We start from the raw sequence: 18,041 nt of genomic DNA, 5'->3' as shown, positions 1-18,041 counted from the left end.
TCTGTATGATTTCATCTGAATGAGTTCCATTTTCATTCTGGTATCCCTGGCTAAAACGAAAAGAGATCTATTTTTATTTGGAGGTAAATGCTTTTTACAGGAACAGTATATATTTATCCCTTTGTGGATTACAGTAGTATTCCTGTACCAAATCCAACAACTCAAAAGGTTCTATTTTCCTTGGAGCCTACCTTATATACTTGAGTCTCACTGTGTTCTTTAATCATCTGAATTATGGTTAAAAAGAAAATGTCATTCGTGAACAAATAGACTCTCAGAAAACAAGACTTTCAGTCCTGAGGGAGTTAAATAAATCATCAGCTTGATAGCAGTTTTATTACAGTTAATCCAGCTGAGGGAGTGTTCTTGTAACATTGCCTCAATTTAAACTTATCAAGTCGTCTTTGGCTTCTCTCTGAAGTTTCATTCATCTAACAACATTGAATGTGAAGTTGAAGTGCTAATATAACAATTAAAGATCTTTTAGTTCTGAAAACTAATCCACAGAAGTATCCGCTCTGTTGGCTCTCATAAATAAAATAGACTTGAAATGCTGCAGAACTAAACATAATGCATTGCATTAACTTGATGGTGTGGAGGTCAGTGAGTTTGTATCGTGACCCTTTTGTTGGTTTTAAAAACACTGTATTGGTAGGCAATGGGAGATATGGGATGATTGAACACATGTATCTCTTGCAGCAAAAGCTGCTTTTATTTTGCAAACTGAGCAATTTCTAAATACTGCTGTCAAAACCTTTCCAAACTTTGAAAAAGAAACAGATGCTGCCATCTGCATTTTAATTGTAAATTGGCTACGACAGAGGCTAAGTGCTATCAGGAAGTACTATGGCTGGCTGCTGATGTCACTGTCACCTCCAGGGAAAGTGAGGTCACTCAACCAGTTTCCAGGGCGATAAGCCTCCTGTAAAGTAAACAGAACTACTGCATTATTACTCAAGTTCGAAGAAAGATAATTCTAGCTTGTTATTAACAAAGACGACATGAGTTCTTTCAATTATTAGTTTATAATATTGCCTACAGCGATGACAACCGAGATAAACAGCCTTAAAATGGTCAAACCTATTTATGTTTACTCGTTTCACGACACTCTTTATTATGGTTTTATTTTCACAATTGAACCAGAAAATGTTGTAACTGAACCGAATCCACTTCACATTTGTGGTACTTGTGCCAAGACAGACAAACATATAACTCAGTAAGATCTGTCACTGTGCCTGCAATGCAAATTAAACTGACTTAACGTGCCTTTGAAGTGTATGCCTATATGTGAATGTCTGTACAGATATCATTCTGTACAGTGTGAACAACAAGAAATTTTTTTTAAAAACTTCCCCAATAACATTTTACATTAGATACATTACATAGATATTTGCACATCACAGACATCTGATGATAAATACCTTTCGTTCTCATTCATTTCTCAATGCCAGCAATGACATTGTATCAGTCAAACTACAACATGTATGTAAGCCCTGGAACATAATTAAATGGCCCAAGTAACTTCACAAGTAGAAAATGCAAAATTTGACATTCAGCCTCATTAGCCAATATGGCCAAAAAACATGATCCAGGTGGTAGTCTTAAAAGAGGATCTCTTTGGAGGAAGAACAGTAAAATATTTTAGGCTGGGAATAAACTTTAGAGCTTAGGCAGTCAAAGACACAATTATCAATGGTGGAGTGATTAAAATTAGGAATGCCCAAACATCCAGAAGACGTTAACATTAGATTAGGTCCAAGGGAGTTATGGAACTGGATGAAACTTGCGGTGACAGGAGGGATTAGATCACCAAATGTAGACGTGAAGGGTGAATGAGACTTGATGCACGTAAGGACACAGGAAGCAGAGTTTGGAACACCTCCAATGTATCTGAGTGGTTCAAACATGTTTGGCTGGTCTGTACATCTTACATTTATCACTGCAATGTGAATTCCTGTCACTGACCTACATTTCCTGTGCCTACACCCTCAGTTTCTTGGAGGTGATACTTATATTAAAAGTATGTGGTGTTAGTTTCAGTTGTGGCTTATATTTCATTTCATGGTTTAAAATCGGTGCATGTCCCTTCAATTGCTACACAAAAGGTATTTTAGGCTGACTTTTCCCCCCAGAGTCCTCCAGAGACAGGGGTGGTGGAGGTGCTTAAGGAATGATTTGGAGATGCTGGTGTTGGACTGAGGTGTACAAAGTTAAAAATCACACAACACCAGGTTATAGTCCAAAAGGTTTATTTGGAAGCACAATAGCTTTCGGAGCGCCACTCCTTCATCATTGAGCCCTCCACTACCACCTGATGAAGGACCGACGCTCCAAAAGCTAGTGTGCTTCCAATTAAACCTGTTGGACTATAACCTGGTGTTGTAATTTTTAACTTTGTACACCTCAGTCCAACACCAGCATCTCCAAATCATTCCTTAATCACTTCCACCACCCCTGTCTCTGGAGGGAGGGTGGAGATGCTGGGAAGATAGAGGGAGAGCCACACCGAGCTAACTCCTCAATGAATTCCCACCTGCAGTAGAATGTCCCATAGTGGATCAGGAACAATGCAGACAGCATGATGGAACTTGACAAGCAGCTAAATACACCACAAGAGTAAAATTAGTAGAGATCCTGATATACACAAAGCCGAGCCAAATCTCGTGAGGCAGCCTCCTAGCAGCAGGCCATGGGACCATCCAAGTCAAAGGCTCTATTTCCCAACAAAGGCACCACAAAGATTAAAGGTCACCACTGCAACGAAAACTAGTCTTGGCATTCCATGAATTGCTCACTCAGAGAGCTGGTACATTCTTGGTGGGCTGAATAGCCTCCTTATGACCTGAAACAATTCTACGATTCTACCAAAGGGTTCCCTTCCATATCAATTTCCCAACTTGCTATGTCTCAATTCTATCTCGCATTTGAAAACTGTGTTGAAGAGTATCCATGTTGATGTATATTTATTGTCTCCTATTTGCCTCAGCAGTGCACATCTTTCCTAATGGGCATCCAGAATATAAATTGCAGTGGGCCTACTGATTGGACTTCCTACTTCCTTAATTCATCCATTGTTTCTAATTGGCTACTTCGACACAGACAAATGTCCATGATGTCCCTCCTCTGTAACTTTCAGTTTTGCCAGCCATGCATAAAAGCTAATGCCCAGTTGGGAAAATCCATATCTTTATTTTGTCTGCCAAGAATCTCTGCTCACAATAATCCTCAACAGTAACACAAAATCTCCTAGAAACAAAGAGCAAAACTGATTGCACCGTGGGAGGAACTTCCCAAAGTAAATGTTTAACTTGTTCTTATTTATAATTCATCATCCAATTTTTGGAAAGTAAAATATTGCAGAGGCTGCAGTGCTGAAGTAAATATAGAACATATGGGAATAGCTCTCAGATAATCAGGCAACATCTGGGAAGAAAGGGAGGATATGATTAATGGGTCATTCATAGAACATAGAACAGTACAGCATAGGACCAGGTCTTTCTGCCCATGATGTTTTGCTGAACATGATGGCAAATTAAACTAATCCCTTCTGCCTCATCATGGTCCATATCCCTGCATTCTTGCTTATTCATGTGCTTATCTACAAACCCCCATAAATACCCCTATCGTATCTGCCTTTACCCTTGGTTGCTTGTTCCAGGCACCAACCACTCACTGAAAAAAAATTGCACCTGATACCTCCTTTGAACTTTCTCTCTCCCACCTTAAATGCATTCGCTTTGGCATTAGACATTTTAACTCTGGGAAAATGATTCTGTCAACCCCATCTATGCCCCTCATAAATTTTATTGATATCTATCAGGTCTCCCCTCAGCCTCCACCTCTCCAGAGAAAACAATCCTAGTTTATCAAGCCTCTCCTTATAGCTTATAGCACACTTCCTGCAATGTAGCAACCAGAATTGAATGCAACACTCTAAATGTGGCCTAACTAAAGACTTATAAAGCTGCAAGATGACATCCTGACTCTTGTACTCAATTCCCCAACCAATAAAGGCAAGCATTTCATACGTCAGTCCTTGTTTAAATTTCTGATGAAAAGCTCAAATGTTCCCTCTAATTGGAATTACTACATGGCTTGCTCTAGTTCTAGTTGCCATGCTACCAAACAAATCTGAAGGCTTCAGATAGGGCATTGAAAAGGTTTATCAGGATGTTGCCTGGTTTGGATGGTATTAGCTATGAGGGGAGATTGGACAACCCTGGTTTATTGTCGACGAAGGTGGCGATCAGATCTGTGTTAACAGTTCAGCTTGGTCTCCTGATCTAATCAATGGGAGTGATGTGATTGATGGCCACCAGAATGGAGGTCATGCTGAGAACTGGATTCCACCAGGGAATTGAAGAACTCTGCACTGTCTGACCAATCACGCATAAGCATGGTTATGGGCTGATCAAGATTCAAATGTGGTGTATGGGCATTATGAATATTAATATGAAAGTTAAGGCTATTGCTTTTTGGGATAGGAGTTCAACTCCCACCACAACATTTGGCGAAAATTAATACATTTAAATTTAAATGTTTGACTAACGGTGACCACAAAGCCATAATTAATTGCCATAAAGTCCAACTGGTTCATTGCTTTCCATCAGAAAAGGAAATCTGTCATCGTCACTTGGTCTGGCCTACACGTGACTCCAGCCTCATATTAATGTGTCTGGTTCTTAGGTACCAGCTCAGCTGTGTCAATCTTCTACAGAGCGCAGAGAAATGAATGTAGCTGATGGAGCCCTTAGCTTCAGCACCAGAATGGCAATGACAAACATAGCCCTGTCAACTCTGCAAAATCCCCCTAACTAATACCTAGGGGTTTGTGCCGTAATTGGGAGAACTGACCCACAGATTCTTCAAGTAAAGACCCTGCTGTACTCACACTCGCTGAATCATACCTTACAAACAATGCCCCGGGTACTACCATCCCTGGCTATGTCCAGCTGCATAGGCAGGATAGATCCACCAAGAGATGGTGTAACAGTGGTATATGGTCATGCAAAATTTACCTTGGAAGTCCTCAACTTTAAATCTGGATCTCATGAAGCCTCATGATACCAAATCAGACTTGGACAATTAAAACTCTGCTGATTATGAGAGACACCAACTGGAGGAAGTATGAAGAGTGGCAAAGGCTCCAAATCTACTCTGAGTGAGGATATCAATATCTATCATTAGTTGGATGTTTTTTTGTTGGTAGAAAGATATTGTCACCATTTCTCTGACCTTTACGGGGTTTGCAAGCCTATTCAGTTTTCAGTGGTAGAGGAATAGTCAGCAGTAAATCTTCACAGAAATAGGTAAAAACAAGGACTGCAGTTGCTGGAAACCAGATTCTAGATTAGAGTGGTGCTGGAAAAGCACAGCAGGTCAGGCAGCATCTGAGGAGCAGGAAAATCGATGTTTTCACAGAAATAGGCCCTTGTCTTAATAGGATGTATTTTATTGCATGGTAGAAATTAGGTGAAAGTTGCATTACTGAATTCAGCACTGTTACCATGATCATTGAATAATATAGATGACACATATTTCCCCTTCAAGATCTTGAGCTATTCTCCCAATTCTATGATCTAAGACTGTATCATCAGAATTGGTGGAATTTAAAGCAGTCTCTAAAATTAATTCTTTCAGATTGATAGATGCAGCAAGTAGTGCCACTACGGACTGAATTGGCCAAGTCTGAAAGGACATAGAGTTTCCAGCAAAAGATGAGAGAACTAACAAGAGGAAAAACTTACTTGACATTATCCTTACCGATATACCTGCTACAGATCCATCTGCATGTGACAGCATCAGTAGAGGTGACAATCACACAGCCCTATGCAAATGAACTCTTGTCTTTACATTGAGGATATTTTACATAATGTTATGTGGCACTAACACCATCATACATAAAATGATTTTGAACAGATCTATCAACTCCAAAACTGGGCATTCATGAGGTGCTATGGGCCATCAACAACAGAGTTATATTCAGCCATGACCTGTATAATCCTTGCTGTATCATTACCACTAACCCAGAGGATCAACTATGGTTCAATGGAGAGTGTAGGAGGGCATGTCAGGAGCAACACCTGGTATACCTGATAATAAGGTGCCACTCTGTTAAAGATATAACACAAAGCCACCAACATGCCAAAAAACAGAAGCAGAAAGGGATACACATAACTAAATGATCCCACAGCCAACAGGTCAGATCTAAGCTATATACGCTTATATATTCAGCCTGAATGGTGGTGGACAATTAAGTAAAAACCCATAGCTTTCCAAGTGCTCAATGACAGAGATGTCCACCAAATCACTGCTGAAACATTTGCAACCATCCTCAGCCAGAAGTACTGAGTGGATGATCCAGCGTGGCTGATTCCTGATGTTCCAAGTATTAGAGATGGCATTCTTCAGCTGATTTAATTCCCTGCATGTGATAGCAAGAAATGGCTGAAAGCATTGGATATAGCGATGGCAATGGACCCTGATAAAATTCCAGCAATAATACTGAAGACCCAGGTTTCAGAGTTTGCTGTGACAGTTCAGCTACAACACTGGCATCTACCCAGCATCATCAAAAATATCCCAGGATAATTATACCCTTTGCAATGCTCAAAGTGACGGAAAGGCTCATCAACAGTACCATCGAATGGCACATACTCAATAATATGCTACAGTCTCACACTCAGTTTGCTTTCCACAACAGCCATTCAGCTCCAGATCTTATTACAGCCATGGTCCAAACATGGACAGAAGAGATAAACTCAAGAGGTGAGATAAGAGTGACCTTGTTGATAACAAGAGTGTGGCATCGAGGAAAGTCTAGCAAAATGGACACCTCTGGGAAGTCTGATAGGAAATTCTCCACTGGTAGGAGTCATAACCAACACAAAGGAAAATAGTTATTGTTGTTGGAGACCTGTCATTTCAGCTCCGGGACACCTCTGCAGGAATTCCTCAGGGTAGTGCCCTTGATCTGACCATTTTCAACAGCTTCAAGTGTAACCATCCTTCCATCATAATGCCACAGAAGGAGATGCTCACTGATGATTGAATAACATTCAGCACCATTCACAATTCCTCCAAATGAAGCAATCTATATGCAATGTGCAGCATCTCCTGGACAATATCCAGGCTTGGTGTGAAATAACATTCATGTCACACAAGTGCCATGCAATGACCATATCAAACAAGGGGTATATCTAAACTAACATTCCATGGCACTAACATTGGTGAATACACCACTATCAAAATCCTGGGGTTTACCATTTACCAGAAACTCTTATCAACACTGTGGCTATGGGGGTACATCAAAGATTAGGAATTCAAGATGATTAACCTACTTCCTCTCTCCCCAGTGTCTGCCCAATGTCTAGGTGGCAAAAGTCAGGAATATGATATCACATTCTCCACTCTCCTGGATGAATATGACTCCAATAACAGTTAAGGAGCTCAGATAAAGTAACCTATTTGATCAGCACCCCATTCATCCACCACTGTCAAACCATCTGCAAGATGCATGGTAGCAATTCGCCAGCACCATCAAAACCTGCAACTGTAACGATCTAGAATGACAAGAGAAGTAGACACATGTGAGCACCACCACTTGCAAACTCTCCTCCTAGCCACATACCGTCCACACTTGGAACTATTGTATATCACTGTTTCTTCACTGTCACTAGGCCAAGATTTTGGAACTTGCTTCTGAAAAAAAGAAATATCCCCCGTGCACCAAAGGAAGGTGGATCCTGGGAACTTCTCATGATATACAATAAATGCCAACCTTGCCTACAGTGAGTGAATAATAAAAATTCTCCTGACTAAATTGACAAGGAGATTCTGAACGAATTCATGGGAGTCCAGTAGTTAATATTCACGCTGCTCCTATCTACCTGTAATAGGTGGTTGATGTGTTCTCAGAAACTTTGAGGGTTAAAACATTGAGATGTGGAAATGGCTTGGCTTCTTGATGGCTGCCATTTTAATACTGAATAATGTTGCTGCTGAGTCAGCATGCTTCAGTTGGGGATTGGGTTTTACTGCAGATTCATGTCCTTTCAATGAAATAGCCCAAATAGCTACTACTCTCCTCATTAATATTTTCATAACAACTAGTAAAAGATAGCCTGAGCCAATGAAAGGCCCTGTTATATTCATCCAGCCTGGAATAATTCCCTGGGAGCTGCAAGGTCCCATCTTAACGTGGTAATAGGCTACATGACAATGGGTTCCCTACTGCAAGCTGATTGACATCAATGTGACATGTTTGCTCAAGATATTGAGAATAATCAGTACAGGAAACAGGAAGACACCCCTTGGGGAGACAGAAGCATTCATGTCAGGATAAAGTCAGTTGTCATGCTCCACCTTTTACCTGTGTTTACCTGCCATGTCTAAGCTCAGCTAGGTCTGCTGTTTCTCACTTTGTAGTCTCACACCAGGAGAAATAAAAGCTGAAAATTCAAACGCCTAAATATAAGTTTCAGAATTCACACTTCTGTAATCCTACTTTTGGTGTCAGACTTTGTCTGTGAGATTATACTATGCAGCCTTCCCATTCTAGCTTTAAAGCAGAAGGCAGACACAGCTGTTGCAACAGCTGTCTGGAGATCGCAGCTCTTGGCTGAGTGAGGGCTGACAGCACCCCTGAGGTCCCAGCCTTTCTACAGCTATTGCCGAGCTCAGCGTCCAATTATTTGCGTCTGTCTACGAAATGCAGATGTTGCACACCAATGAAAGTAACAGACATGGGCCAAGTTTTCAGATCGTGCTCTTTGCATGGGGCCATTTATCTTCTGACTGTGCTCCCAGCTTGTTATCAGTCCATGTTCTGTCAATTCACCTGGCTGCAGAGGTGTCACTGTTGGCTCTTCATGCTTGGCAGTAAGAGCTTGCAGGTGTGTGTTAGTTCCAAGAGGGCAGGCCTATGATGCAATAAGGAGGTGGATTTTGGCTTCTGTTGAGGTAATAAAAATGGGCCGAAGGTGCAATTAGTGGCTGCAAGCAGCTGGAAGTAATTCCAAAATCATGTACAGTAAAGAGTGTTATAAACCACTGTTTTCAATATGTTCAAAGTGCTGCGAGCAATTCAACTCCCACACATCTCAAGGATGCCAAGATTATTTGACCAAACAATTGAATACAATCTTGGACGAATTATTCTACTTGTAAATAAAATTATCAAAAATCTGATTTTCTATGAATTTAAATTAAATTATAATGATATGTATTAAGTCCCCTATAAAGAATTGTCATAGTGGTCCCATTCATCTTCTCTCTTCATTTGTGCACAGATTCAAAACTTTACAAAGGGATTTTTCTGACACTAACATCATAGTTTTTACATAAGGAGGGTCCGTGGAATATTGACACTTGGCTTTAGCATTTTTCAATTTCAATTAGGATTAAACAAGAGAATGTCCAGTAATGTCAATATTAGGAACAGCTAAGTCTGAATGATTTTAATCCAGTCTATTTCCAAACTTTAGCAGTTAAAGACACAAAACTTACCCCAAACAATCTGGGATAAACACAGCACTGAGTCAATTTGTTTAAATTTACTATCTTGTTGCACTTTACAACCTAGTTAGTAGAGATTCTATCTTGTTATTCAAGAGAAAGTCTGAATGTTTCTACATTTTGGCAAATGGTCAATCTCAGGAGATGGGTGGAGCATTTTCTTCCCTAAGCCCTGGCGACTTTTCTTCTGCCACTCCCCATTACTTCCCTTATTAAATATTATCAAATAGGCTGAGGTTGTTTTCCCTGGAATGTCGGATGCGGAGGGATGATCTTATAGAGGTTTAAAAATCATGAGAGGCATGGATAAGATAAATAGACAAAGTCTTTTCCCTGGGATGGGGGGAGTCCAGAACTGGAGGGCATAGGTTTAGAGTGAGAGGGGAAAGATTTAGAAGGGTTCTAAGGCGCAACTTTTTCACACAGAGGGTGGTATGTGTATGGAATGAGCTGCCAGAGGAAGTGTTGGAGGCTGGTACAATTATAACATTTAAAAGGCATCTGGATGGGTATACGAATAGGAAGGGTTTAGAGGGATTAGGGCCAAGTGCTGGCAAATGGGACTAGATTAATTTATGATAGCTGGTCAGCATGGATGAGGTGGACCAAAGGGTCTGTTTCTGAGCTACATATCTCTCTGATTCTATGACAAGTCAAAGCACAATCTTGTGTGAGGTAGAAGTGAAAGTACTCACTGGTGCTGGGACTTGCTGGTGTATAAGCCGCAGATGCCATATTCCTCTCAAGCTGTCCCAACCTGTACCCTTCCACCAACACCCGCATCCGCCTGGCTGAACTGGTCCTCACTCTTAACAACTTCTCCTTCCAATCCTCCCACCACCTCCAAACTAAAGGGGTAGCCATGGGCACCCGCATGGGACCCAGCTATGCCTGTCTCTTTGTCTGGTTGTGGAACAGCCCATCTTCCGTAGCTACACTGGCACCACCCCTACTTGGTCCACCACTACATCGATGACTGTATCAGTGTTACCTCATGCTCCCATGAGGAGATTGAACAGTTCATCAACTTCACCAACACCTTCTACCCCGATCTCAAATTCACCTGGATCATCTTAAACACCTCCTTCTCCTTCCTGGACCTCTCCATCACTGTGTCTGGTGACCATCTAACCACAGACATATACTACAAGTCCACCAACTCCCACAGCTACCTAGACTACACCTCCTCCCACCCCTCCTCTTGTAAAAATGCCATTCCTTATTCCCAATTCCTCCACTTCTGCTGCATTTGATCCAGGATGACCAATTTCACCTTAGAAAATCCCAGGTGACCTCCTTCTTCCAAGATAGCAATTTTCCTTCCCACATGTTTGACAATGCCCTGCAGTGCATCTCCTCCACTTCCTGCATCAATGCCCTTGAAACCCACCCCTCCCAATGCAACAAGGACAGAACCCTACTGGTCCTCACCTTCTGCTTCCTCATATATCGCATCATCCTCCGCCACTTCCGCCACATACAAATGGACCCCAACACCAGAGATATATTTTCATCCCCAACCCTACCAGCGTTCCGGAGAGACCACGACCTCCACGACTCCCGCATCAGGTCCACGCCCCCCACCAGTCCTCACCCCACACCCAGCATTTTCCCCCGCCACCACAGGAAGTGCAAAACATGTGACCACACCACTCCCGTCACCTCTGTCTAATGCCCCAAAGAATCCTTCCACATCCAACAGAAATTTACCTGTACCTCTACCAATGTCATCTACTGTATCCATTTCACCCGATGTGGTCTCCTCTTTGTTGGGGAGACAGGACACCTCCTTGCGGATCATTTCAGAGAATATCTCTGGGGACACCCGCACCAACCAACCCCACCGTCCTGTGGCTGAATACTCCAACTCCCCTCCCACTCCGTGAAGTACATGTAGATCCGGGCATCCTCCATCACTAAACCCTAACCACTCGACGCATGCAGGAAGAACACCTCATATTCTACCTTGGGACCCTGCAACCACACAGGATCAATGTGGATTTCAACTGTTTCCTCATGTCCCCTCCCCCCACATTACCCCAGTCCCAAGCATCCAACTCGGCACTGCCCTTCTGACCTGTCCATCACCTTTCCCATCTATCTGCTCCACCGTCTTCTCTAACATATCACCTCTCCCCCACCTCCATCTACTTATTGCATTCTCAGCTACCTTCCACCCCCACCCCCCCAGCCCCAGCCCCAGCCCCACCCTCTCCCATTTATCTCTCAGCCTCCTGGCCCACAACCCTCATTCCTGATGAAGGACTTATGCCCGAAATGTCAATTCTCCTGCTCCTCGGATACTGCCTGACCTGCTGTACTTTCCCAGCACCACATTGTTGACCACGTCTTCCCCTATCTGCATCAACATTAATAGCTGTGCCAGCCATTTGCATCTCATTCAATATCTCCTTTATCTCTTGCAGGGAAAAATATCTCATGATAGGGCTGCAATAGATGGTGGGTGTGGCCAGCTGTTGTATCCACACCTCATGTGGAGGAGAGAATCCTTGAGCTCATGAATAGGATTGTGCCCGCCTACATAGAAATGTTAAGACAATCAAGTTAGCTACCTTGCACTGTGTGGTGCTGCACTCCCATTGGCACCAGTATGAATGTACTGTTAAAGTACTCAAGCTTCCACCTGTATAATTCAACTGTTGGGTGCATCGGTAACCATTTTCTGTGTTTATTGCAGTTTAGAATCAGGTGGAGATAGAAGGCTTTCAAGAAAGTGAGTCCTAGACTCTGTTATACGATGTGCTGACATCCTAATCTTCTTCCTTTCTGCACTACAGTCCCTGTCAACACCATTAGATTTGACCCACCACATGTTTCCATCTAACCCTTTTATCCAACTGATCATCTACCCAATTTACTTCTTGAGCTCCAGGTCTACCACATTGCCCTGTGCAACATAATGTTCTATTGACCACTATCAAAGCCAAGGTGGCAGTGGTCATCAAGAAATCCTCCTCCCTTGTTAACCTGTGCCCTCTGGCAGTACTTCATGCTCTCCCATAAAACATTAGGATCTCCTATGCTGGATTGGCTCCCCCCTCACATCTAGAATTGTCCCACTTCACAGCAATTGCCCCAATCTACCCACGCAGCACTGCTCTCAGATAACGTCCCTTGATGTCTAGCGCTCAAAGCCTCAGACTTAACTTTGCCAACTCTTCCTGACTGACTTGGGAGGATTGCTCTGAGGATGAACTGGATCTCTGACTGATTCCTCAGCTGCTCCCTCATTGACTTATCAGTCATCCCCGACTGGTTGAACTTAACCTGCAGGACAGGTTGTAACCTAAGTCCCAGACAGTAAGAACATGTTCATAATACCATTCAGCAGCCAACTGATCTTGGCCAACTCTTTGGACTGAGGTTGGATGATGCTCTTGACTGACTGTGGTAAACCTTATGACTGACTATAAACACCCTTGACTGGACAAAGATCTATTCCCCTTTGAATCAGACATGGCCAGTTGGCTAAATCACACTGTATTTGGCTTAAAAGTTACTGGCACACATCGGTGCAACATTGATGTGGCACAGTAGCCAACAACAACAACATGTCCATGTCCTTGGCTGTTCTGTGCTGATAAACACGATGAGCCAAAATTGCCTATCTGCTTGCGCTAACAGAAAGAGAAGACAGACGTATTGCGAGCCGGTAAGTTCTGAACAAAATAGCAATGCGATAAAAGGCAAGGAAAGACAGGGATGCTGCGAGCATCCAAGTTAGCGCAGTGAGTAAGTGCTAAGAGAGCAAGCTATGAGTCCTGAAATGCATTTTGTTCCACTGCATAAATTCGGTGCCTGGCAGTACATTATAATGCTGCTGTCAGGCTGCTTTGCATGCAAGATATCAGTGAGTAACAAAGTGAAACATAGAAGTGGTCAAGCGTATTGTAAGGCAGTTTGCAATGTTCCATGATGATGTGGTAAGGCTTGTGCCTTGCTAATGCCAATGTCTGTGGATGGAGGGTAGAGTGGTCACTGCCCATGCAGCCTACCCAGAGATGTTGAAGAATGATGATATGAATGGAGGAGCAGAGAAGAGCTGTTACCACCAGGTAACCCCTCAGTCTTTCAAGTCGGGAATTGGTGTTGTCTAGTTTGTCACCAGCACCTGAGAGAATGGCCACCTACAAAGTGAGATCATGTAATAATGAGATGGTAATGCTTGCAAATAGGTCCCTTGCCAAACACTCGTGTGATTCCCATCTGGACGTTGAAACCTTAAGAGGAACATCTGACTTTTTTTATCTCAACATTAAGAATATCATTTATCATTTTTCTTCCCCTATATGTCTCGCTGTTGTCCAAATTATTCAGATGCTGGAAAAATTCAGCCTCAAGATTCAGTTTCAGTGGCTTGGCCCACAGCCAAACACTCACTTATGTCCTTTAAGGAAGGGAATGTGCTGTTCTTACTTGCCCTGGGCTACATGTGATTCCAGACCCACGGCAATGTGGTTGACCCTTAACTGCCCTCTGGTCAATTAGAGATGGGTAATAAATGCTGGCTGGGCCAGCACTGCCCACATCCTGCAAATGAATAAAAAAAAAATCCATTGTTTACAAAGTCAACTTGACACTTAAGGCAAAAACTCAATTCCTTTGACATGCAAAATGAGGATTAACGACTCCAATGGACTTTGCTTCAAATTTCCAGAATTGATATTTAAAGGTGATTGATTTTACTTGTATATCATTTCTTTTTGTTTCAGCCTTCTGAAAATAGATTTTCATTCATATTGTATCATGTGATTCATGACCTCAGGATGTCATAAGGCAATTATGTAGGTTTGTGAAACTCGGTTGCAGTGTAAGGATATCTAAGACTCAGGAATTTTACTCTATCAGACCTGCTCTCAGATTTCCAGCCTAATTGCAATTGAGAAGATTTGTACATTCTATGCCGAACACCTGCCTGTTCCATTTGAGTGGATGGTAAGGGATTGCAGTGGAGGGAGTACAGAAGTGATTCACTGGGATATTGCCTGGACTGGAGCGATTCAGTTATGAAGAGACTGGATAAATTGGAGTTATTTTTAATAGAGCAAAGAAGGTTGAGGTGGGACCTGTTTGAGATGTACAAAGTTATGAGAGGCATAGATAAGGAAAAAAGTTTCCACCTTGTAGAGGGGTCAACAACCAGGAGGCACAGTTCTAAGGTAAGAAGCAGGAGATATAACAGAGGAATCAAAGAGTAACTTTCTCATCCAGAGGGTATCTGCAACTCACTGAATAAAAAGTTGGTAGAGGCAGAAACTCTCAAGACATTTATGAATGATTTAGGTAAAAGGCCTAGCTGATCAGCACAGATATGATGGGCTGAAGGACCTCTTTCCATGCTGCAAGAACAATCAACGACTGTCTATGATTCTATGAGTCATACTATGCCAGTACTCTGCAGTAAAAATATACTGTGAGAGACTTTCAATGAAAACACTGATTGAGAACTACATGTGATATCTGCAGAGAGGAAATGATCAGAAAATTATCAAAAATGGCCCCTTGCGAATCCCAAGTTTATTCATCCACAACTGAACAGATCAAAGCTTGAAGGTGTTTAGACAGGAGAGGCCCTTTCAGACCTTGTACTTGCTTACCTTAGGGCAGAGGTCAGTCCCCAGAGGAGAATATGGAAAGGCTATTTGACTGAATACCTTTGAACTCGTTTTTGGAAATCTCTTGTGATTGGTGTGTGACAGTTTGGAAAAAAGAAACACTAATGTAATATGCTGACAACAGTTATTGCAAGTTTCATTCATTCTTCGCAAAAGCCTTCAGAATGTTATCTTTATTTTACCTTTGTGAACGTGTGATATATTTACTTTAATGCTAATGTAAGTCAGCCCTGGCTCAGTCAGTAATGTTTCATTCTGTGTTAGATGTTGTGGATTCAAATCTCACCTGAGGACTCAAGCATAAAAAGCAAGGCTGATACTCTGGCGAATTGCTGCAGGAGTGCTGCACTGTCAGAGTTTCAGTCTGTCACATGGTAGATAGTTAGCTGGGAAAGGATAGAACTGCACCCTACATTTTAAGCTTTTAATTACAAAAATCAAATTATAAACATGCACCTACAAACCAACAACCACAGTTTCTGCTCCAACACGTTTACTTGAAAGTACTACAACCTGGTGCTGTGTGATTTTTAACTTTGTCCACCCCAGTCCAACACCGGCACCTCCACCTTAAAGCTAGGCAAAGTTAGATTGAACATACCAAAAGGCTCTATTATTTTCTTACATTCTGGAGTAACTGCCACTGAAGTGAAATATCCAATGCTGGTGCAAAAGGAAAACATCAAATGAGAGAACAAAGGAAGCATTTCAAAGACTCCCTGAAGACTTTCCTCAAGAAATAAAACATTGATGTCAACGCATGGAAGCCAGGCATTCAGAAAAAACTAACTTGGAGGAACCTCCTGTATGAAAGGATATAATTTTTTGAGAATGCTTGGGAAGATCAAGTATGGTAAAGGAACTGGGGAAAGGAATGACCAAAGATCTCAAGCCCAAGGACCAATTCCACCTCCCGGAGACACCTGTGAAATGTGTGGTTGGAGATGTGACTCTCGGATTGGGCTGATCAGCCAGGCAAAGACCCACAGAATCCATGAATTTGTGCTAGTAACAACTAGTTTACCTGCATGTGTAGAGTTTGCACGTTCTCCCCGTGTCTGCATGGGTTTCCTCCGGGTGCTCCGGTTTCCTCCCACAGTCCAAAGATGTGCAGGTCAGGTGAATTGGCCATGCTAAATTGTCCGTAGTGTTAGGTAAGGGGTAAATGTAGGGGTATGGGTGGGTTGCGCTTCGGCGGGTCGGTGTGGACTTGTTGGGCCGAAGGGCCTGTTTCCACACTGTAATGTAATGTAATCTAATCTAATCTAAATAATTGGTTGAACAAAACCCATGTTAGTTTTTGGAATAATTGGACATGAATACCCTTACCTTGATCTGATGATACTATAATCACATTACTCACACATGAAGTACATTTGAAAAATTACCCTAAAAATTTTAAACATTTTTACAGTTTCATTACAAATAATCATAACAATATATTTCATATATCCAGCAAGTTCCACTAGGTAAAGTTCAACAAATTGTCAATCATATCCTTCAGAGTTATTCTTTAATAATCTAGTAGATCCTCATTGTATCCATGTAGTATGAAGTGTATGCCTGTCAATTATTATCTGATCAACAGAACTGACTAATGTGATCTTTAGAAGAGAAAGTGTGGGTGAAGAAATGCAAGTTAATTTAGGAATGATAATTAATTTGAATACCATGCTATCTTGTGATAACAGGAGGAGACACACAGTCCATTAACCTCGACAAAAGTAGAATTTTATTTGAATCTGGTCTGACCATTTAAGGCAGATTGCAGATTAATTTAAGCTTCATTGTTTGGGCAATAATTTGACTGAGCGTATCCCTTTCTGGCAGTAGAGTCCAGGAATGGAATAACAGGTGGGCACTTTCAGAAGTGCAAAGGCGTTATGCTCCATTAGATTCCTCTCAAAGTGGTGAATGTGAAGATGTGTCTTTGCTATAAAAGCCGACACTAACCACAGACTAATCGCAGATGGCAGAGTGTTTGTAGATTGCCCTATGCTTTCAATGTCTTCTAGTCAACCTAAGAACTTTGTTTAACTACAATTCACCTTTAATCAACCTCAGAATTTTAGTTCTGATCTTGTAGTACATGGATACATTAGTGCTTTTGCTCACTGATGGGCAGTATGTACTTTAATGCTAATATGGAATGTGTGCCCATTACAGTGAAGTTTAATAAATGCAAAATAAGGTCAGTCAGAGCTTAACTATTGTTTGCTGTTTGGAACATTACTGGCTCCAAACCAGATTCTTGTATCTTTTGTTTTCTAAAGATTATTTAGCATTTGTAATAAAGTAGTTTTGAAATAAGACAGTGACCACTCTGACTGTGCCCAGCATGTGCTGCCTGCATTTTTTAGTTATATGTAATTATCAGAATTCACAAGACATTTTCATAGTATGTTTCAAATTACAGCATAATTATATCACAAAACAAAAAGGTGCATTCTACTGATACCAAGGTTTTATTAAAGTCTACTGCTGTTAAGTAACACTGGATTACATCATTGAAAATTGAATTATACTCCAGTTATAAATCACAATCCTACAAGTTATTTTTCAAATAAACATACACAGAGGTTACTGATATATTTGTGTACAAATCTTTTTTGAAATGAGATACAAACGTGTGAATATTTTTTTAAAAATGGACAAATCTAGGATTATGATATGTTTGCATCAATCAACCCTTTGTTTTGTTCTGAAGAAGGGTCACTGGACCTGAAATGATGACTGTTTTCTCTCCACAGCTGCTGCTAGTCCTGCTGAGCTTCTCCAGCAATTTCTGTTTTAGTTTCAGATTTCCAGCATCCGCAGTATTTTTTGCTTAGCTCTTTTTATTATTACTTTTAGCTATTGTCTTGATAAACTCTTGTTCAGTCTTCCAAA

Source organism: Chiloscyllium plagiosum, unplaced genomic scaffold (assembly GCF_037043375.1).
Source record: "Chiloscyllium plagiosum isolate Xiang-an unplaced genomic scaffold, Cpla_swu_hap1 HiC_scaffold_25, whole genome shotgun sequence".
NCBI classification, from domain to species: Eukaryota; Metazoa; Chordata; class Chondrichthyes; order Orectolobiformes; family Hemiscylliidae; genus Chiloscyllium; species Chiloscyllium plagiosum.
The sequence above is the reverse complement of the archived record's forward strand: the minus strand, read 5'-3'. Positions refer to the sequence as shown.